General features: G+C 35.2%; 1 long non-coding RNA gene across 1 annotated transcript in view; it reads left to right on the forward strand.

Moving 5' to 3' along the window:
• The first annotated feature begins 897 nt into the window (after positions 1 to 897).
• Positions 898 to 23,387, forward strand: part of LOC145683477 (uncharacterized) — a 51,153-nt gene continuing 28,663 nt past the window's right edge. The window contains exon 1 of the long non-coding RNA XR_014131117.1: positions 898 to 970. This is a non-coding gene — a long non-coding RNA (uncharacterized LOC145683477). The remainder of the gene's footprint in view (positions 971 to 23,387) is intronic.

The following is a 23,387-nucleotide window of genomic DNA, read 5'->3' on the forward strand; positions in this document are numbered from 1 at the left end:
ATTTTAACACGTCGACTATAGTCGACATTCGCATGTTAAGGAAATTTTGTTTCTGTCGACAAAAGTCGCCTTCCTCTGTGAAAGGGTTAATGGACGTTCTGTATGTTCGTAGAATATAATAAACATCTAGAAAACTAATATCAAAAATTACACGATAAAAAGTTGAAAGAAGCGTAATGAATTATTAACCTAAACGTAAAAAAAATTATTAAGAAGATAATGTTTTCTTCGCTGAGAAGTGAGATTAGCTGTTTTATACTATATATATATGTAACAGGATTGATTGCATATGATGTTACAATTTTAAATGTTACTTGATTTTGCTTATGAAATGGTGTGTAAAGCTTCTAGTTGTGAAGTGAATATAAAACGTATCACATAATAACAATAAGAAAGATAATATTAATCAAAATATTGTAATAAATTTTCTGTAATGCATTTCAACGACGTATATATATTCTTATATATAGAGATTAGCACTTAAAATAAATATTGTTTTTTTATTACTTTAAATGTAACAACATTTCATGTGGAGTGAACAGATTTAATTCATTTGCCCTTGTGAACTAGCATACAAAAATGATAACAAATAACAATATGACACATCATGATATTGATGAGTGATTCAGAAATATCAATGATATTGATTCATTTTTTAAATAGCTTCATGTGTTATAAACAATAAAGAATTTGAAGTTTAAAACTTAAATAAATATAATGCTCTCTTTATGAAAATTTATAAGTTGCTGTTTTTATGATATACAAATAAATAATGTTCTTAGAAGGTAGATATTAGAAAAATGTAATAAATATTACACGCTTTTTAAACAAGTCAAAAGGCAAAGAACATTAACCCTATGGTTTAAGAACAACATATTTACTTGTTGTTGCATTACAATTTGTTGTTTCTGATTAGGAAGAAAGGAATATGAAAAGTCTTGTACTTCTTTTATTCCTCGGTATTTTTCAGGTAAACAAAAGTACTGTGAATTGTTTATAAAAGTATAACTAGAACACTTTCTAATTATGATTGCAAGTAGAAGGAGGTTTATGAAAATGTAAGCCTTGATGATGCATTGAAACATTCGACTCTTACACGTGTTTTCAGTTACGATGCTACATTAAAAATTCTGTTCATAATAATATAGAAACATACTGTATGAACCCTGTTAGGGATTCAATACAGAATTTACCACATAAGAAATGAGAGCAAATACCATTTAGCCACAACTTATAAACATTAACGTGTGGAAAAAATGAAATATAAGACCTCTATTCACTCGTAACGTCAGCAGTTTTTCTATTCTAGAGTTACAGAGCAATATAAGAAAACAATACAGATATTAAATAGAATAGTATTTTCTTTCAAAATATTTGATTTTCTAATAATGCAAACCTAACACGTGTGAATGAAATTAAACACTAAGTGTTGGTAAAGTAATCTAATCCAATTGTAGCTTTTAGAATAATCTATCAGCTTGAAACGGTCATCCATTGTCCCTCTCTCCCTATATATATATATATATATATATATATATATATATATATATGTGTGTGTGTGTGTGTGTGTGTGTGTATGTGTGTGTGTGAGTTGAAAAAAATAGCGTCACGAAACGAAGAAGAAAGAAGTTGAGAATTAGAAATGTACAAAATAAGATGTCTAAATATATTTAGTTAAGGGGGCAGACTACTAAATATTTTTGAAAGACTAATAATTTTTCTTTTGCCCGTTTTTCGTAAGTGGAAAGAGGTAATAAAATGTAACTTACCACAATAATAGATAATGCTATTCTACACCTGAAAATACGGATCGAAAGAATTTTCAGTGTTGCCATCCATAGAAATAACAGTGTGACCAGAATTTGAATTACTCAAAAATATGACTTATCATGCTGTCTATCCTTCTTGTTTACTACTTTTTAAATAATATTTCTATTTATTTTATAAACCTTACATAAATTCTTACAAAATAAATAAATCATTACAAAATAAATAGAAACATTATTTAAAAAGTAGTAAACAAGAAGGATAGACAGCATGATAAGTCATCAATTACCGTTGAATTCATTTTTCTAGTCGCTGCCTTTACCTAGATTTTTGAGTAATTCAAATTCTGGTCACACTGTAATTTCTATGGATGGCAACACTGAAAATTCTTCCGATTTGTATTTTCAGGTGTAGAATAACATTATCTATTATTGTGGTAAGTTACATTTTATTACATCTTTCCACTTACGAGAAACGGGCAAAAGAAAAATTATTAGGTTTTCAAAAATATTTAGTAGTCCGCAGCCTTAATTTGTAAATGAAAACAAGTTTTGTTAAATAAATTACTACATTTGAAAAGCAGTAGTTTGCAAAGTTCACTTTCATAAGCAAAAGGATCAGAACGAAGAAACAAAGAACTATATGAAGAGTGAATATTTTAGGCAATATTTAGCCAATACTAAATCTATCATGCAAGCAGTTCCAGTTTAGGTTAGCACACTTATATTCTCGATAACTAGTCTATTGAAATATTATGCCTATTTCTAGTTTCGGACTAATTTTCGTTCTGCTATTTTCACGTAGGAATTACACCAATTTAATTACTAGCCTGCCTTGATTAGAAAGCAATCAACAGCTATGTTGGTATTGAGTTGGTTAAGGCCTAATTGGTGTAACTCCATTTTCGATTTTGTTTCTTCTTGTTTTCCATTACGTGACCTAAACATTGCAGTGTTTCGTGTTTTTTCAGGGAGTTACCAACAGAAATAGTATGTACTGCTATTATTCTGAACACACAGTATATCTGTTGGTAACACCCCGAAAACACACGAAACACTGGAGTGTTTAGTTCACGTAATGAGAAAACAAGAACAAACAAAAACATTCCTAACCAAAAATCGAGTTACACAAATTGGGCCTTAACTGGCTCATATATAAAATGACTCGACTACTCAATTAGGCACTGAAATGAATGCATAAATAGATATGATTTCATCATTAAGTAATTTCTTTGAGAGGCGTATGGTTAAATGATGTACGCCTTACATAATAATTTATTTAATAAATAATAAATGATGCAAAGTAGTTTGCTTGGAGTTATGCAGTGTAACTATATCTACTTGCATATCTCTACATGCACGGATGAATCGCTGGATACTCCATGTTGAATCCACAAGAGAAATAATTCAAATATAATTATTTGCATTATTTTTGAAAGCTAAGTCTAACACAAACGCATAGAGTACACAAAAATACAATAAATATCAAATGACCCAACTTTGTATTGCACCAGCAGGATAAGATAACACCTAGGCTAAGATCATAACGCAACTGACTCTGACTAATTGCAGTGATGTCGAGTTTACCGGGCTCTTAATCCAGCTTTCCTCAAAACTAGCTTCGCGCCTCAGTAAGGAAGCTATCCAATGATCATATAGTGCGCTGTGGGAAGTCTCACCATAAGTATAACCGCAAATCATGTGATAACACAAAGAAATATATTAGAAGTCATTTGACCATAGAATGTCATGGCGAAGAGAAGAAGTTGAAGATATGATAATCACACATACAGTGTGTTAACAAACAAAATTTCGCGTTTATAGTATTAGAATTTCTCTCTGACCATTGTTTGCATGAACATATGACTATCATGTTTCCATTTTCAGTATTTGGTAAATTTTATAAGACAAATTACCTTCTCGAAGGTCGATCATGAGGCTCTGTTCAAGTCCACTTCTTTGTTTATATTTCAACTTTCTGACGATAATGAGGATAATGACTTTCCTACACACGATTGTTGCTTTGGGGTTCATATGTTCTTGAGTGTTCTTGCGTAAATTGTTTGCCGCCGTACTACTCCATTCAAATGTATGTGGGCTTTACTATCAAGGAACGGACATGCACCTGCCATCCGGACATCCGGACATCAAACCTAGTCTATTAGATAAACATAACAAAAATATGTTCATACACAAAAAATAGGTGCCGTAAACAACGGAGTAAGTCCGTAGTCCGTAGTCCCCGTAGTCTAAAGAAAATCGTAGACTCGCAGTGGAATAGTTCTTGAATCAACGCTGTTCATTGAAAAATCATGGTTTATAGTTCATTTTCTTCAGCATGAAACAAGCTATCCAGCTGTGTTAATTATTTGGGCCATAACTTAGATGAATAGGATAAATTGGGAGAATGTAGGGAATATCCGTTCCTGAAATCCCTTCTATCAACCTTGGACCCCTCTAGATTGACTCTGGGTAAAATCACACAAACCAAATGTATTTCTGAAATTACATTAGTTGATAAGAAATAACTTTACCAAGCTTTGTACTGATAGACGTACTAGTATGAGGGAAAAGCTCGTATACCAATGAACAATTTCCTCTCACACCTATTCTGTCTATTAATACAAAATTTGTACAGTCACTTGTTATTAACTATTGTAATTTTGGAGATTCATTTGGATTGCGTACTTTTACCCGGGACCACTCCAGAAGGGTACAAAGTTGATGGAATTGATTTTTGGAAGGAATTTACCCGACATTCTCCCAATCTTAACTGTTCAAGTAAGTTATGGGCCTCAATACATAGCGCAGCTGGATGGCTTGTTTCATGCTGAAGAGAGTGAATTATAAACCATAAGTTTACTATGAACAGCGTTGATGCAATAGCTATTATATTGCGAGTCTACAATTTTCTTTAAACAGAGTCAATGGTCCCAGGAACAGACTCGTTTGCTCATGGCACCTAATGTTTTGTGCATGAATATATCTTTGTTATGTTTATCGAATGGACTATGTTTCGTTCGAATGTCCAGATGACACGTTCATGTCCGTTCCTTGTGAGCCCATGTTAATACCATATTATTCTTTAGTCAGTACAATTAAGATCATATATTGCCATGTTGTTGTTGATGTTTTTATTTTTTTAAAAAAATTAGTTTCATTCTTTTTGCTGTCTTCATTATTTAGATTTATATTTTACGTTATCCATTCTTGAGTAAATTTAACTACTGAGAGTGGAATATTCAATTTCTAAGTACAGTCAAATTGTTCTTAGCACAAGCCACTAACATTAGAATATTTTCTTTTATTACGGTTGACAAACTGGATTACGATGTTATTAGGAGTCAGATTTCTGATCTCTCTGCATCTAATACCATGTTAGTTCTTTACGTTAGTCCCTTGGCGATCACATTATATACGAATTGGGAAGGAAGAAAGGAATGGGGAATTAATGAAGAGCTGGGATCATTACGTTAGGTATCATTCTTCATTTTCCTGGTATGAATGAGGAATTAATGAAAAGCTGGGATCATTATGTTAGGTATTCTTCATTTTCCTGGTATGAATGAGGAATTAATGAAAAGCTGGGATCATAATGTTAGGTATCATTTTTCATTTTCCTGGTATAAATGAGGAATTAATGAAAAGCTGGGATCATTATGTTAGGTATCATTATTCATTTTCCTGGTATGAATGAGGAATTAATGAAAAGCTGGAATCATTATGTTAGGTATCATTCTTTATTTCCCTGGTATGAATGAGGAAAACCTCACTCAAGATGACTAGCATGAAAAGGTGTTTACTCTTTTCCGACAGTGTTTACACTGGGAAACGAATCCGGAACCACTATCACCAGAGATTATATACTACGCGAGGTGTGAAAATTGAATTCTCGTAGCGACGGGTATGACTACATATACCGATTCATAAGTAAATGTTCTCAAATCATGTTTGTACATGATCAGAATCAAGAAATGAGGAGAAGCCCTTTCTTTATATTATAGTATACTAGAACCAAGAAAGTAAGTAATAATGGACTCTTGCAGGCTCATTTTCCATAAATCTTACCCTTAACTGATCCTTACAATATGGTTTTCATGTATTCAAGGAGTTGAATGGAAATTTCAACAAACATGACTTTTGTTTCGACCAAAATGCATAAGACGATTCCAGTTATATCGTCCTCATGATCTCAAGTTTTCTTCAATAGGAGGTCATCTGTTGCTTGGTGTCACACTGGGAGAAATATGTTGCAAATTATTAGGAGTATTGGTATACGAGTTCTTCCTTTTTAAGAGCTCCAGCCTTTTTTGATGTACTTAGTTATATTTTATCGCCACATTGGAAGAAGGCACAGTTAATGATGATGATCCTCTTAGTGCTTACTGAAGAACAAGACAAAACAGCTCCTCAATTATTTTATTCCGTTAGCATTGCTCAATGATTTTACACCTGAGTGGTAACACTTTATGACTGTCCCTGATGTAAATTCTGCGAATTCAATTCTTTTCCTCATTGGTGCTCAACCTGTTGTACAACATGTAACACTTCCCAAGTGTAGCACTCCGATTTTGATAAAACTTTGTAAATGTATACAACACATGAAGTAAACGAAAACGTCCTTTTATTATCTGCGGAAAAAACGGTTTTAGTGGGCGAAAGGCCCCACCCATTTTTTTTTTAAATTTGAAGCCCGAAAGGCAAGAGGGAATGGATTGAAGTGAACGAAATTGTGCACAGATATTGTAGACCTGAAATGAGGGAAAATAAGCAAAAAATAAGCGAACACGCGTCTTTTCGTTTTTGTTGGGAAACTGCGTGGAGGCCAAGGCCCCCTCCAAAAAAAGTAAATATTACTGTAAACGTACAGGAAGGAGTGGACAGACGCGAATGAAATTGTGTGCAGATATTGTATATGTAAAATAAGGCATTGCGCGTTTCGCAAGTGTCCTCATACGATTTGCTTCAATGGAAAGTATCGTCGTGGTCCATCTGAGTTTCGCTACGCTGTGTGAACGGTATAGAGCGGACGCACTGCTTGAACGAGGGAACGGCGTCAACAACAGAATGAATAAATAACCTTTCTAAACACTAGTTTATATACGGTCTTATTTACGTCTTTATTAGGCTAAAGTTTCAATTTTAACCAAGAAAAAGTGTGTAGTTAGTAGAACATCCGTGACTCTTGTTTGAATTTATGTTTATTCTATGAATAACTTCGTATATTCTGAAATAGTAATGCTGTCTGGATGTTGTTTATTCTATGAATAACTTCATATATTCTGAAATAGTAATGCTGTCTGGATGTTGTTTATTCTATGAATAACTTCGTATATTCTGAAATAGTAATGCTGTCTGGATGTTGTTTATTCTATGAATAACTTCGTATATTCTGAAATAGTAATGCTGTCTGGATGTTGTTTATTCTATGAATAACTTCGTATATTCTGAAATAGTAATGCTGTCTGGATGTTGTTTATTCTATGAATAACTTCGTATATTCTGAAATAGTAATGCTGTCTGGATGTTGTTTATTCTATGAATAACTTCGTATATTCTGAAATAGTAATGCTGTCTGGATGTTGTTTATTCTATGAATAACTTCGTATATTCTGAAATAGTAATGCTGTCTGGATGTTGTTTATTCTATGAATAACTTCGTATATTCTGAAATAGTAATGCTGTCTGGATGTTGTTTATTCTATGAATAACTTCGTATATTCTGAAATAGTAATGCTGTCTGGATGTTGTTTATTCTATGAATAACTTCGTATATTCTGAAATAGTAATGCTGTCTGGATGTTGTTTATTCTATGAATAACTTCGTATATTCTGAAATAGTAATGCTGTCTGGATGTTGTTTATTCTATGAATAACTTCGTATATTCTGAAATAGTAATGCTGTCTGGATGTTGTTTATTCTATGAATAACTTCGTATATTCTGAAATAGTAATGCTGTCTGGATGTTGTTTATTCTATGAATAACTTCGTATATTCTGAAATAGTAATGCTGTCTGGATGTTGTTTATTCTATGAATAACTTCGTATATTCTGAAATAGTAATGCTGTCTGGATGTTGTTTATTCTATGAATAACTTCGTATATTCTGAAATAGTAATGCTGTCTGGATGTTGTTTATTCTATGAATAACTTCGTATATTCTGAAATAGTAATGCTGTCTGGATGTTGTTTATTCTATGAATAACTTCGTATATTCTGAAATAGTAATGCTGTCTGGATGTTGTTTATTCTATGAATAACTTCGTATATTCTGAAATAGTAATGCTGTCTGGATGTTGTTTATTCTATGAATAACTTCGTATATTCTGAAATAGTAATGCTGTCTGGATGTTGTTACCTTTTTCTTTAGAGAGTAACACTTTATTGATATTAAAATTACTTTCAATAAGACGTATAATTTTGCACATTCTGGCCTTATGTGTGCTACATTCTTCACATCAAGATCTGACACAGTGCGACATCGAAGTCCTGTATAATTCTGCCGATTATTTCTACTACAAAAGAAATGAGGGAAATATTGTAGGGTTCCAAGTATGGAAAAATTGAGGAAGTTTGTGGCTGAAATATTGTATACATTCCAAATTAATATTTCGCTGTTTGTAGGTTTAGTTTTTGAAGTCTTATTTATACCAAAATTAAGTTCGCTACTGTTCAAAAATAAGATAACTGCGACTTGGTTTCTGTGGCTATTCCAAATGTAGCCATACAAATGTTATTCCAAATCTATTCCAAACCTAGATGTTATGAGGCACTTTCTAAAAAAGCACAGAATGTTATCTTTTTTTTTTTTTTTTTGCATTGCCAAATCTTTTGAACACAAACAAACATCTTAATGTTGCTTAAATTCACTCTTATACATCGGCGCAAATCTGTCTTTAACATTGGGGGGGGGGGTAAGACCATTCCCATATTATATATATATATATATATATATATATATATATAAGCAATGTTCAAAATATTTATGAAGTTGAAAATAATGCTGTGGAGGATCAGCGGAGCAGAATTATCTTCAGTGGCGTATTTAAGGGGCTATCGGGCTCAAGCTCCCCCGAAATAAATTTGTTAGTTTTTCACATTCCACGAACAACAATAATCCTTACCATTTCTAAGAATGTTATTGACTTTCCATTTTCTTATGCTCTTTGTTCAGAAATAATACTGTATTTGTCAAATTTCATTCCATGTAAGAACTGTGTCCTTTTGTTCTTCTTTCGTCCTTTCTACTTTTCTGTTTCTTTTTCTTGATATTACTATCTTTCGTTTCGCCTATCATACTTTATCGACCGTTGTCAGTAGTGATGAACAAATGCAAGACCAAGACCAAGACCGGGGTGGTCTTGGTCTTGGTCTTGGTCTTGCAGATCCAGTCTTGGTCTTGGTCTTGCACTGGAACCTCTGGTCTTGGTCTTGCACACCCAGTCTTGGTCTTGGTCTTGGTCTTGCATGCAAGAGTCTTGCAAGTCTTGCATTTAAGAAATCTCAAGCTTTTCATAGGTAAATTTTACTATGGATATAAGGGATAATAAACTATACAATGCGCCAATAGTAACGGAAATATAATGAATGTTTCTAAATGTAATATAGTTTAACTTTGTGTAGGTATCATGATAGTGTACAACATGGGTGATGACCTTTCTTTTTTTAATGGGTGCCCACGCATCGCTACTTGTAAGATATGCCTAAATCACAACGTTTCGTAATCTGTTTATATTTTTTAACAGATCCAACACCCCAACGGTTCGCAAAATTATTTTTACACTCTAAAGACGTCAGATTCTTCTTTTCAATCACGATTAGCTAATTGTTGTATTAAACAAACTTCCAATTAAATATTGGGATTTTGCTTTACAGATTACAGTATGTACTCTATGATGCAGAAACGTTGACATTACGCAAAACTGATGAAAAATTGCAGGCTTTCGATACATGGGCATGGAGAAAAAAACAGAGAATTAGCTGTGTTGAACGGACAAGGAATGAGATGTGAAAAAATTAGCAGTAGGAAAAAAAAAAGAATTTTAGACATTGTTAAGAGGAACAAGAGGAACTAGTTAGGATATTGACTGAGGAGGAACTGTATTATGGGGGACGTACTGGAGAGTATTGTGGAAAGAAAGAGAGGGAGGGAGCGAAGGAGACTAGTTGAAGGAAGGTATTAAAACAGAAAATTGCTACTTCAAGACGAAGAGACTAGCTGAGGGCAACCGAACGTCGAAGCTTCTCAGTTGCAGCAAGTAACCTGCCAATAATGGCAGAATATCTATTATGAAGATGATTATATATGTAGCAATATTGACTAAAAAAGGGAGATAGAAAATTAATATAATCAAATCTCTTAATATTTGATAATGATGTGAGTGAAAACTGAAAACGATTCAACTGGCTATGTCTTTTGTATAATTTCAATCTATATAAATACTTTTGACCTGTATTGGAAATGCAAAATAACGGCATAAAACTCCAAGTTATTTGAAGTTTGACTTGTGAATATTGATAACTAACATCAATTACCCACTTCGTTGGGTTAAAATTAATAATAATAATAATAATAATATATTTCGTTAGTCCGTCACTTTTTATTATTAATAAAGCGCTCTCTGATATCGGTCATTTTCGATTATTTTTATATTTCCCTCTCCTTCTCCTCTCCAAGTTGCGGGACTGAATTTGAATTTAAACGGCATAGAAGTGTCACTGTTCGTCTCAGATACACTAAAATCTAAAGATTCGGCACTAGTATCGGTCATTTCCAATAAACTTATATATCTCCTTCTCCCCCATGTTGCGAGATACGGCATCGGAAGTGTCATCGTTCATCTCAATTACCTCGAGTTCGACATGGTATTTTTTGATAATTTTATATATCTTGTTCCTCCTCCAAGTTGCGGTGCTGAATTTGCATTTAAATGGGACCGGAAGTAACACTGTTCACCTTAGCGACGCCGAAAACTATGGATTCAACACTAATATTTGGTCATTTTTGATCATTATTATGTATCTCCCTCTCCCCAAGTTACGAGGCTGAATTTGGTCGTAAACGGTATCGGAAGTGTCAGTATTCAAACTCAGCGAACTGGAAAACTACGGATTCAACAATAATATTTGTCATTTTCGATCGTTTTTATATATCTTCTCTTCCCTCCGCCAAGATACGGGCTGAACTTGGATTTAAATATCATGGGAAGTGCCACTGTTTATCTCAGCGACCCTTAAATCTATAGACTCCATTTTAATATCGGTCATTTTCGATCATTTTTAAATATCTTTCATTCCCAGCCCCTAAATTGCACAGTCAAAGTGATATAACAGAAACCACCTCAGATCCGATCTTAATCTATGTTGAAAATGAGATCGAGTTCGGTTCGGTGGTTCAAGAGTTATTAAATTTTATTTATCTTTGTACATTTTCCATCCCCACCTCCTACCCTAAGCTCTACCGTCAAAGTGATTTGACAAAAATCACCCCAAGTCAGAACATCATCTCCGTTGGAAATTTGATTGAGATCGATTGGCTGGGTCAAGACTGATGAAGTCACAAAGACAGCACATATATTTTTATTTTTCACACACACACACAAACACCCCCCCCCACACACACACACACTCACACACACACAGTAGCCTACAGTAGTAGGCTATTGTAGAGTATGGAAAACAATAAATAATTTTAAATATTTGAATGGTTCGAAAGTTCAGCTTATTTTACTTATTGATTTAAAAAGTTACAAGACTGTATGAAGATAAATGGTCCATTATACGGGTGTATCATCTAACTTTGCGACCGCAAATATTTCCGAAATGACAAAAAATTAAGAAATTTAGTTAAGCAGAAATGTACCCATGCCAGGGGCAAAAGAAGTTCTGTAAACAAGGGTCCCCAGGGGACACATCATAGGTCCCCAGGGGTTAACTTTAAAATTTCAAATGGAAACCCCATATTTTTATTGCAGATTCTGATTGTATGATCATTGGTAAGCAACTTTTATTTAAAGCACTTTTTGTTATTCTAATAGATGGCGCTGTAATCGCAAAAAAATAAATATCATCGTACGTACGTCCCCTACTTTTGCGACCTCAAATATTTACGAAATGACAAAAAATGTAACAAATCTAGTTACGTGAGAATGTACACAGATCAGGGGCCTATAAAATTCTGTAAACAAGAAGTATCCCCAAGGGACTCATCATAGAATCCCAGGGAACAACTTGAAAATTTTAAATAGAAACCCCCTTTTTTATTGCTGATTATGATTTTACGATCAAAAGTAAGGAAGTTTTACTTGAAGCACTTTTTCGTTATTTATTAGATGGCGCTGTAATCGCAATATATATATATATATATATATCGTCGTACGTACGTCCCCTAACTTGGCGACCTGAAATACTTCTGAAGTAAAATATGGGACAAATCTAGTTACGTAAGAACGCACACATGTCAGAAGCCTATAAAATTCTGTAAACAACAAATGCCCTCATGGGTCCCATTGTAGGGCCCCAGAGCCAACTTGAAAGTTTTAAATGGATACTCACTATTTTTGTTGCAGATTCGAATTGAGATCGAAAATACGCAAATTTTACTTGAATTACTTTTCGTTACCTACCTAGATGACGCTGCAATCACAAAAAAAGGAATATCATCATACACTACCTGGGGTTGATAATAAACTAAATATCTCGAGGAATACATATGGAATTAAAAACACAAAATATGGACCAATATTTTTAAAAGGCTTAGCATAAAACCAAATAGCCTTCATTTACATTTCAATGCGACCATGGTAGACAATTACGATATGGAAAGGAAAGTTTTTGTGTTTTACAATAAGAAACATCTTCCCTAGAATTGTAAAGGTCAAGTAGACCATTATGTATGTTAAATGTCACGTGATATGGAGATTAAGTAAAATCAGTTTTTTCACACTAGTACGTGAAAGCACAAATGACAAAGGAGATTTCACAGCTGAACAAATTTACAAAACCTGGATAAAGCGCAAAGGAACTTAATTGATATACACGGCTATTGTAAATGATCTTCACGATTTCAAAGGTTAGTAACTCACGTATGTTTAGACACAATGACATACAGCTTATGTTAAATTAGAGATAGCTCCCAATTCTTTTTGTTTATAAACTCACGCGTGTTATGTTCCTTGTTAAAGTTGCTCAAGATGAGTGCAGTTTGTAATTCAATATATATCAGTTTGATAGTCTAGTTCTTTCTTGGGACACTCAGTTTTACATTCCAGAGTCAGGAAATCCATCTCCTTCTTAAGTACGTTCTCAATGTTCAGTTAAATTATTAGGAAGGGGTGACTGATACACTTGGATTTAGCATAACCGAAACGTCGTTGAAAAATGCGTTTCACATGAAAGTAGAGATTAGAAAAAGTTGCCATGTTTTCGTCTCCTGCTTTCTAAATTTACTGTTACCCTGGTCACGGAATGCGTAACTATACATCAGTTTTACCAGCCACGTAGTGTCTTCCCGTTTTTCTCTTTCTTCGAAGAACTTGATTATCATGAGTCCCCTTGCTTCTCTCGACTTGGTTGTCTAAAATTGGCAGATGAACAAAGTGTAACTGATGTTTCAGAACATTTGCTCAAACTGTACACCTTTCTTGGTCTTTCAGTGAGCAATTCGATGGTAAAACAGAACTACTTCATTCCTGGTGTCGTCCAGTTCAATAAATGCCACTTCATCAACAACCCTGCGAAGATTATCCAAAGTGGTTGGTATTGTTTGATATAGAAAAAATACTCGGAGTTTTAGATTAACCCAGAAAAAGTAGTGTTGTGGCGATAAATCAGGGGAACAGAGAACGAGCGGGCCACCCATCTCACCTCTTTTGCCAATCCGTTATTTAGGAAATTCCGTGTTAAGAAATTGTCGCATATTTACACCGTTGTGCGGTCTTGTACATCTTGTTGAAACCATCTGTGGGCAAAATTGTCTTCTGCAGTATCTCTCATTTCTGGAACTATTTGATTTCGAAGCATCTCCTCATACAGTTCAGAAGTCAAATTGTTATTAACAAAAAAATAGCACAATTATCGTATATTTAGCACTGCCGCCCAGATATTCAGCTTTTCAGGATGTAGAGTGTGTTTGAAAGGACCAATGAGATTGCGGTCAAATTAAAACCTGCTATTATATGTTTTAGTGTAGCCGGTTAGATGGAACGTGCCTTCATCAAAGAACACAATGTTGGTAAGAAACGTAGGATCATCATTGATTTGTTTCATCACATCTTCACAAAATTCTACATGGTGATCAAAGACAGATTCATTCAGCTGGTGTATCAGATGAATTTTATATGGGTGAATTTGCTTTTTCTTCAACATTTTTCTCGCAGACATGTGACTAATGTCATATTGTTCTGCAGCTTTATGAATGCTGAGTATTTTCAACGAATGACTGCATCAAGCTGTTTGTCGCCGATTTCGGTCGACCAGGAATGTTAAAATCCTTTATAGTTACCGTTTTTTCTACGCGTCTTGCGATGCACTTTACAGTAGATCTCGAAATGGGATTGTGTGGAGCGGGAATTTTCTTCGTTAAATATTGCCCTTACTTCAACACATGACCTTCGGTTATTGCCCATCCTCGTATCATCGAGAGCGTTATAACTTTAATTTGAGAGCTCTAATATAAACCGGTTGAAATACAGTTGAAATACAGCTTGAGTGTTCAGAAGTTCTCTGTAATAATGCTTACTGCTACCAATATCTAATGGCTTCTACGTTGCTGGACCGTAATTTACAATCAGTTATAAATATTTACAGAACATGACACAGGGGTGATACATGTGTCTCTTCTGGTCAAATGTTATTTGTTCCACTAAATTTATAAGAGCACATTTGCTCTCTTAGATCTACCGATCAATTTTAAATGTTCATATTTACTTTCACTTATCAAATGGAATTATATACAGTTTGAAATCAAATCGTAATTATGAACATCTAATATCTGATTTTCACGAAGCTTTGCAGCCCTTGTAAACAATGCAGACTGCAGTGCACAAATGTTGCCAAATAATTAAACAAAAAATGTTATATGCAATTTTGTGCTAAGAAATAACAAACTGAAGGGGGGAAAAACAATTAGACTAAAAATAAAATGGCATGGGCTTGTGATAAGAGAATCAGGAACCATTTTCTCTCTTTTGCAGTGGCGTACGCACTGCTCTCCTGAAACTTTGAACTACTATATAAACCCATACAGGCATCAGGAGGAAGAAGGGCAGAACGTTGAATTATATACCTCTATAATCGGAAACACACTTAATTGTTTGCATACTTCCACAAAACATACAAACACCAAATTTTGCATACTTGTTCGTCATGGGATGTGAGTAATGGGAAAATTCCGATATCACGAAAAAGGCGACATTTTCCATGTAAATGAAGTGTCGAAATTTTTAGTCGTTTCGAAATGCTGGTTTTTAGAGTAGTTCCACACACCATAGGAACGTCATATTTTGTCAGGCAGTGAAGCTAGGAACATAGTTTATGATAGAAAAAAGAGCATTAAAATTCGTTTTCGTTTCGCGGCGCAAATCGAAAAAATGTGAAATTTGTAATGGCTGTATGTAGGACGTTGAAATTTCGAGGTGATGTTTATTCTGATGCTTAGTTTGCGAATCCGCCCTTAAACATGAAAAAAATAGTCATGTTCGGTGTAAGAAAGTGCTAGGAATGTTATAAGGGGGCGTCTAATTCTACACAACTTGTAGATATGGTGGAATCACGAAATTGCGTTCAATTGTGTAGATTACAGCGCGTGTGAGGAGAAAATTCCGACATGTTGGAAAAGTCGTCGTCTTCGATTCAAAATGGCGGCTCAAAAATTTGTAACCATGAAAATTGTAAGTTGTGCTCTTGGTAGGTAAGCCAGGTTTCGCTATGTTATTAAGGACATAGTTCAGTTTAAGTGAAGAAACAAATCGTTGGAGAAGTCGCCATCTTGAATGCAAAATTGCTATATTTTTGAATTGCCTTCATTTGGATTCTTATGTGCTATATTGAGTAGAATAAATGAAACAGAGTTCAACGTAGTAAGTTAGCTCCGCGGTAAAGTGTCTGCTTTCTGAGTAGCAGGTCTGGGTTCGAATCCTCGCAGACCGTTTTATCTTGCACTTTTTTCTTATCACGTTGCTTCTTTTTACCAAATAGTTTCTGTTGGCATTACGTGAACAAAATATTTTCGTTATTACAGACAGACGGAAAGGATATATTTAAACGCTAACTGTTGAGATGGTCTCGAAACTAGGCAGTATGTTTGTGTAAAGTTTCGAGACGATACTGAAGTATTTAAAATCAAACATATGTAGCTTTGGAAATGGAGCATCACCAGTGTCTCTAGCGGAAACAATGTTCGGGGGGGGGGGAGTATAACCCCGGGGGCACTGCTGATAACATTCTATTTGCTATTGTATTATAAACGTATTATTTTGATCTCGCCAGGGGCGCTCTGAGGAGGCAATGTCCCCCAAAAAGAGTCTGAAAGAAACATTGGGCATCATTTTCACGATATAGTGTCCATACAAGACAACAATACATTTTGTCTCGCGACAACAGTGTCTGCTTCAAACCGGAAACGATTGCAAAATATCTCTCTCCCCTTTTAGGTTCCTCGTTAAGATACATGCGTATACCAAATTTGAAGTGAATACCACAAATGAAAAGTATAAAATATTAATTTTAAGCAAATACACACACACACAGGGACGTACGCAAGAGGTGGGTCCTGGGGGTCCGGACCACCACCGAAATTCCAACTTTTGAGTAAATTTAGCCTAAATTTAGGGACAAGTTTAGGAATTTCAATATTAAATACACTGATATTGAGTTTGGCCCTTCCCGAAATAAATTCCTGCGTACGCAACTGCGCACACACGCTCATACACGCACACACACACACACAAATGGGCACCTTTGAAAATTGTCTCGTCGGCAGCGTACATAATTTTAATATATAAGATACGTGGAAAAGTGCCCCTTTCGATTTAATAGTTTTAGTTGCGGGTCCGGTTGGAATGAAATGCCGTATATAATAAAGTCAAGCTTATTTTCAATCACCTATGCTATAAAAATAAAATTTCAAAGAAAGAAAAAGTGAGAGATAAACTTGTTGGGGAACGAACCCAGGTCTTTTGCACAGTAGGCTCACGTCGTTCCCCTACACTACTCAATTCCTTAGATTTTGGATTTCCTACTTACTGCTCACATAGTACTGGTACGTAGCGGGCCCGCGTAAGTGGAATTATATACCTCTATAATCGGAAACACACTTAATTGTTTGCATACTTCCACAAAACATACAAACACCAAATTTTGCATACTTGTTCGTCATGGGATGTGAGTAATGGGAAAATTCCGATATCACGAAAAAGGCGACATTTTCCATGTAAATGAAGTGTCGAAATTTTTCGTCGTTTCGAAATGCTGGTTTTTAGAGTAGTTCCACACACCATAGGAACGTCATATTTTGTCAGGCAGTGAAGCTAGGAACATAGTTTATGATAGAAAAAAGAGCATTAAAATTCGTTTTCGTTTCGCGGCGCAAATCGAAAAAATGTGAAATTTGTAATGGCTGTATGTAGGACGTTGAAATTTCGAGGTGATGTTTATTCTGATGCGTAGTTTGCGAATCCGCCCTTAAACTTGAAAAAAATAGTCATGTTCGGTGTAAGAAAGTGCTAGGAATGTTATAAGCGGGCGTCTAATTCTACACAACTTGTAGATATGGTGGAATCACGAAATTGCGATCAAGTGTGTAGATTACAGCGCGTGTGAGGGGAAAATTCCGACATGTTGGAAAAGTCGTCGTCTTCGATTCAAAATGGCGGCTCAAAAATTTCTAACCATGAAAATTGTAAGTTGTGCTCTTGGTAGGTAAGCCAGGTTTCGCTATGTTATTAAGTACATAGTTCTGTTTAAGTGAAGAAACAAATCGTTGGAGAAGTCGCCATCTTGAATGCAAAATTGCTATATTTTTGTATTGCCTTCATTTGGATTCTTATGTGCTATATTGAGGAGAATAAATGAAACAGAGTTCAACGTAGTAAGTTAGCTCCGCGGTAAAGTGTCTGCTTTCTGAGTAGCAGGTCTGGGTTCGAATCCTCGCAGAGCGTTATATCTTGCATTTTTTTCTTATCACGTTGCTTCATTTTACCAAATAGTTTCTGTTGGCATTACGTGAACAAAATATTTTCGTTATTACAGACAGACGGAAAGGATATATTTAAACGCTAACTGTTGAGATGGTCTCGAAACTAGGCAGTATGTTTGTGTAAAGTTTCGAGACGATACTGAAGTATTTAAAATCAAACATATGTAGCTTTGGAAATGGAGCATCACCAGTGTCTCTAGCGGAAACAATGTTCGGGGGGGGGGAGTATAACCCCGGGGGCACTGCTGATAACATTCTATTTGCTATTGTATTATAAACGTATTATTTTGATCTCGCCAGGGGCGCTCTGAGGAGGCAATGTCCCCCAAAAAGAGTCTGAAAGAAACATTGGGCATCATTTTCACGATATAGTGTCCATACAAGACAACAATACATTTTGTCTCGCGACAACAGTGTCTGCTTCAAACCGGAAACGATTGCAAAATATCTCTCTCCCCTTTTAGGTTCCTCGTTAAGATACATGCGTATACCAAATTTGAAGTGAATACCACAAATGAAAAGTATAAAATATTAATTTTAAGCAAATACACACACACACAGGGACGTACGCAGGAGGTGGGTCCTGGGGGTCCGGACCACCACCGAAATTCCAACTTTTGAGTAAATTTAGCCTAAATTTAGGGACAAGTTTAGGAATTTCAATATTAAATACACTGATATTGAGTTTGGCCCTTCCCGAAATAAATTCCTGCGTACGCAACTGCGCACACACGCTCATACACGCACACACACACACACAAATGGGCACCTTTGAAAATTGTCTCGTCGGCAGCGTACATAATTTTAATATATAAGATACGTGGAAAAGTGCCCCTTTCGATTTTATAGTTTTATTTGCGGGTCCGGGTGGAATGAAATGCCGTATATAATAAAGTCAAGCTTATTTTCAATCACCTATGCTATAAAAATAAACTTTCAAAGAAAGAGAAAGTGAGAGATAAACTTGTTGGGGATCGAACCCAGGTCTTTTGCACAGTAGGCTCACGTCGTTCCCCTACACTACTCAATTCCTTAGATTTTGGATTTCCTACTTACTGCTCACATAGTACTTGTACGTAGCGGGCCCGCGTCCGTGGAATTACTCTTCTAAAATCGAAATAGTAATCGTGTTATATATGTGTTTTTAGGATGATTAAGGAAATGATCTCTTGTTATTTGATTGTAATAAGAAATTTGAAAGACACGATTCTAGTACAATGTTTTACTACATTGTAGAAAGTGGTGTTGTTTAAGTTGCTATAAACAATTTTTTTAAAAGCCTCCAATAATATTCATATTTTAAATTACCTAGTAAATAAACGTCTTCATTGAAACTATAAGAGTAAAGATACAGGAAGACTGTATGTAATTATCCAGTATAAATAATCATTTCAACAAGTCCTGGTGCCCAATATTTACTTTTGTAGCAAAGGACAGCATTGTAATACAGTGTACTGCAAAAACTGGTGTTCAATCAAATGTTATGAACTAATGTTTAAAAAGCCTTAACAAAATTCATATTTGTAAATTACGAACAAATTTAGTCTTCATAAAAATACAAGACGAGAGATACAGGTAGACTGCAAGAAATTGTCCAGTAAATATGAAATATTTCAAAAAGTCTTGCTGTAGGTAATATGTACTACTATGCCGAAGGGCTCTTTTATAAGGGACTTTTCTATATTACAGTGCAAAATAGTGTTTTCTCAAATGATACCAACAAATGTTTAAAAAGCCTCCAACAATAATCATATTTGTAAATCACCTACAAATGGTAGTCTTCATTGAAAATACATGAATAAATATACAGGGAGACTGCAAGAATTTGTGCAGTATATATGAAACTTTTCAAGAAATCTTGCTGAGGTAATATGTACAACTATGCCCAAGGTTTCCATTATAATTCACTGTACTACATTATAGTAAAAAAGTAGTGTTCACTCAAATGCTATGAAAAAAATTTAAACAATCTCCAACAATATTCATATTTGTAAATTATCTAGTAAATTGTAGTCTTCATTGTAAATACAAGAATAAATGTGCTGGAAGACTGAAATATTTTCCCACCCTTATATCACAGATATGAATTACTTTTCCTGCTGGTAATATGTACAATTAACTACAAGGACACTATTATATTACATTGTACTAAATTACACTGCAAAAAATAATATTAAAAAATGCTACGAATAAATATTTGAAAGGTTGCAAAAATCACATTTGTAAACAGTGAGTGTTTTCGCAAAATGCAAGGTTTAATAGGTAGGCTATTGGAAGACAGTGTCCGCTGTTTATGTTTGAGAAAAGAAATTCTGTTATTGTCTCTAACATATATAGGTGTGTGAAAAAAGGTGTACATAATAAGCCATGCACATGATTGCCAGAGTAGAAGTAGTAATAGGGTTCTTTCTAATAAATTGTGTGTTTGCTTTTCAAAGTTACATGGAAGGAATAATACCGGTTGAATTGAAGTATGTGTTGGTAACAGGTGTCTGCTGTACAGGAAAGTGAATTCCTGAAGGAATAGTCTTCTAGAACATGACACCTCATGACAAAGGCCTGACCGGGGGCCTGGGGGCGGAGCCCCCAGCGAGCTTTAGCGAGTTATATACCTCTATAATCGGAAACACACTTAATTGTTTGCATACTTCCACAAAACATACAAACACCAAATTTTGCATACTTGTTCGTCATGGGATGTGAGTAATGGGAAAATTCCGATATCACGAAAAAGGCGACATTTTCCATGTAAATGAAGTGTCGAAATTTTTCGTCGTTTCGAAATGCTGGTTTTTAGAGTAGTTCCACACACCATAGAAACGTCATATTTTGTCAGGCAGTGAAGCTAGGAACATAGTTTATGATAGAAAAAAGAGCATTAAAATTCGTTTTCGTTTCGCAGCGCAAATCGAAAAAATGTGAAATTTGTAATGGCTGTATCTAGGATGTAGAAATTTCGAGGTGATGTTTATTCTGATGCGTAGTTTGCGAATCCGCCCTTAAACTTGAAAGAAATAGTCATGTTCGGTGTAAGAAAGTGCTAGGAATGTTATAAGGGGGCGTCTAATTCTACACAACTTGTAGATATGGTGGAATCACGAAATTGCGTTCAAGTGTGTAGATTACAGCGCATGTGAGGGTAAAAATCCGACATGTTGGAAATGTCGCCATCTTCGATTCAAAATGGCGGCTCAAAAATTTGTAACCATGAAAATTGTAAGTTGTGCTCTTGGTAGGTAAGCCAGGTTTCGCTATGTTATTAAGGACGTAGTTCAGTTTAAGTGAAGAAACAAATCATTCGAGAAGTCTCCATCTTGAATGCAAAATTCCCACATTTTTGAATTGTCTTCATTTGGACTCTTATGTGGTATATTGAGGAGAATAAAACAAACAAAATTCAACGTTGTTAGTTAGCTCCGCGGTAAAGTGTCTGCCTTCTGAGTAGGAGGTCTGGGTTCGATTCCCCGCCGAACCTTGTTTTATCTTACGTTTTTTTCTTATCACGTTGCTTCGTTTTATCAAAATAGTTTCTGTTGGCATTGCGTGAACAAAATATTTTCGTTATTACAGACATAGACGGAAAGGATATATTTATACGCTAACTGTTGAGATGGTCTCGAAGCTAGGCAGTATGTTCGTGTAAAGTTTCGAAACGATACTGAAGTATTTAAAATCAAACATATGTAGCTTTGGAAATGGAGCATCACCAGTGTCTCTATCGGAAGCAATGTTCGGGGGAGGGGAGTATTACCCCGGGGGCACTTCTGATAACATTCTATTTGTTATTGTATTATAAACGTATTATTTTCATCTCGCCAGGAGCGCTCTGAGGAGACAGTGTCCCCCAAAAAGAGTCTGAAAGAAACATTGGGCATCATTTTCACGATATAGTGTCCATACAAGACAACAATACATTTTGTCTCGCGACAACAGTGTCTGCTTGAAACCGGAAACAATTGCAAAATATATCTCTCCCCTTTTATGTTCCTCGCTAAGATATATGCGTATACCAAATTTGAAGTGAATACCACAAATGGAAAATTATAAAATATTAATTTTAAGGAAATACACACACACACTGGGACGTACGCAGGGGGTGGGTCCTGGGGGTCCGGACCACCCCCGAAATTTCAACTTTTGAGTAAATTTAGCCTAATTTTTGGGACAAGTTTAGGAATTTCAATATAAAATACACTGATATTGAGTTTGGCTCCTCCCGAAATAAATTCCTGCGTACGCTACTGCGCACACACGCTCATACACGCACACACACACACACACACAAATGGGCACCTTTTGATAATTGTCTCGTCGGCAGCGTACATAATTTTAATATATAAGATACGTGGAAAAGTGCCCCTTTCGATTTATTAGTTTTAGTTGCGAGTCCGGTTGGAATGAAATGCCGTATATAATAAAGGCAAGCTTATTTTCAATCACCTATGCTATAAAAATAAACTTTCAAAGAAAGAAAAAGTGAGAGAAAAACTCGTTGGGATTCGAACCCAGGTCTTTTGCACAGTAGGCTCACGTCCTTCTTCTACACTACTCAATTCCTTAGATTTTGGACTTCCTACTTACTGTTCACATAGTACTGGTACGTAGCGGGCCCGCGTCCGTGGAATTATATACCTCTATAATCGGAAACACACTTAATTGTTTGCATACTTCCACAAAACATACAAACACCAAATTTTGCATACTTGTTCGTCATGGGATGTGAGTAATGGGAAAATTCCGATATCACGAAAAAGGCGACCTTTTCCATGTAAATGAAGTGTCGAAATTTTTAGTCGTTTCGAAATGCTGGTTTTTAGAGTAGTTCCACACACCATAGAAACGTCATATGTTGTCAGGCAGTGAAGCTAGGAACATAGTTTATGATAGAAAAAAGAGCATTAAAATTCGTTTTCGTTTCGCGGCGCAAATCGAAAAAATGTGAAATTTGTAATGGCTCTATGTAGGACGTTGAAATTTCGAGGTGATGTTTATTCTGATGCGTAGTTTGCGAATCCGCCCTTAAACTTGAAAGAAATAGTCATGTTCGGTGTAAGAAAGTGCTAGGAATGTTATAAGGGGGCGTCTAATTCTACACAACTTGTAGATATGGTGGAATCACGAAATTGCGTTCAAGTGTGTAGTTTACAGCGCGTGTGAGGGGAAAAATCCGACATGTTGGAAAAGTCGCCATCTTCGATTCAAAATGGCGGCTCAAAAATTTGTAACCATGAAAATTGTAAGTTGTGCTCTTGGTAGGTAAGCCAGGTTTCGCTATGTTATTAAGGACGTAGTTCAGTTTAAGTGAAGAAACAAATCATTCGAGAAGTCTCCATCTTGAATGCAAAATTCCCACATTTTTGAATTGCCTTCATTTGGACTCTTATGTGGTATATTGAGGAGAATAAAACAAACAAAATTCAACGTT

This window comes from Thermobia domestica, chromosome 4 (assembly GCF_964235325.1).
Source record: "Thermobia domestica chromosome 4, izTheDome1.hap1.1, whole genome shotgun sequence".
Classification (NCBI taxonomy): Eukaryota; Metazoa; Arthropoda; class Insecta; order Zygentoma; family Lepismatidae; genus Thermobia; species Thermobia domestica.